Source organism: Apaloderma vittatum, unplaced genomic scaffold (assembly GCF_000703405.1).
Source record: "Apaloderma vittatum isolate BGI_N311 unplaced genomic scaffold, ASM70340v1 scaffold40794, whole genome shotgun sequence".
Classification (NCBI taxonomy): Eukaryota; Metazoa; Chordata; class Aves; order Trogoniformes; family Trogonidae; genus Apaloderma; species Apaloderma vittatum.
Genome location: NW_009711704.1, coordinates 531 through 1,402, shown reverse-complemented (window position 1 = coordinate 1,402; position 872 = coordinate 531). Strand labels below are relative to the sequence as shown.

The 872-nt window shown below is 62.7% G+C and overlaps 1 pseudogene across 1 annotated transcript in view; it reads right to left on the bottom strand.

Moving 5' to 3' along the window:
* Nucleotides 1–2: 2 nt before the first annotated feature.
* The window catches only part of LOC104272656, a 1,397-nt pseudogene continuing 527 nt past the window's right edge, over nt 3–872 (bottom strand). The window contains exon 2 of the transcript XR_717806.1: nt 3–627. The product of XR_717806.1 is annotated as a tubulin alpha-1B chain-like (transcript). The remainder of the gene's footprint in view (nt 628–872) is intronic.

Here is an 872-nt window from a genome sequence, read left to right as displayed (position 1 = left end):
GCTGGGTGTGGATGGTGGCGATGGCGGCATTGACATCCTTGGGCACCACGTCCCCGCGGTACAGCAGGCAGCACGCCATGTACTTGCCGTGCCGCGGGTCGCACTTCACCATCTGGTTGGCCGGCTCGAAGCAGGCGTTGGTGATCTCGGCCACCGAGAGCTGCTCGTGATAAGCCTTCTCGGCCGAGATGACGGGGGCGTAGGTGGCCAGAGGGAAGTGGATGCGGGGGTAGGGCACCAGGTTGGTCTGGAACTCCGTCAGGTCGACGTTCAGGGCCCCGTCGAAGCGCAGCGAGGCCGTGATGGAGGACACGATCTGGCTGATGAGGCGGTTGAGGTTGGTGTAGGTGGGCCTCTCGATGTCCAGGTTGCGGCGGCAGATGTCGTAGATGGCCTCGTTGTCCACCATGAAGGCGCAGTCGTGGTGTGGGTGGTGAGGATGGAGTTGTAGGGCTCCACCACGGCCGTGGACACCTGCGGGGCCGGGTAGATGGAGAACTCCAGCTTGGACTTCTTGCCGTAGTCGACGGAGAGGCGCTCCATGAGCAGGGAGGTGAAGCCGGAGCCGGTGCCGCCCCCGAAGCTGTGGAACACCAGGAAGCCCTGCAGCCCCGTGCACTGGTCAGCCTAGAAGAAAGGAAGAGAAAACAAGATCATTCAGCAATTCTCACCTTCAGCTGTTACCCCGTTCTCCATGAAGGTGATGTGACCTCAGGCCCTTGGGGACATCTGTCTCAGGGCCACAGGCAGGGACAGGCCCTTGCAGCGCTCACACCCAGCATGACCCAGGAGGTGATTTGGGCGACGAGGAAGCCCGCGGTGCTTTAGAGCTCGTGAGGGCATCTGCTGCTGCCATCCTGGGGCCACTGGCT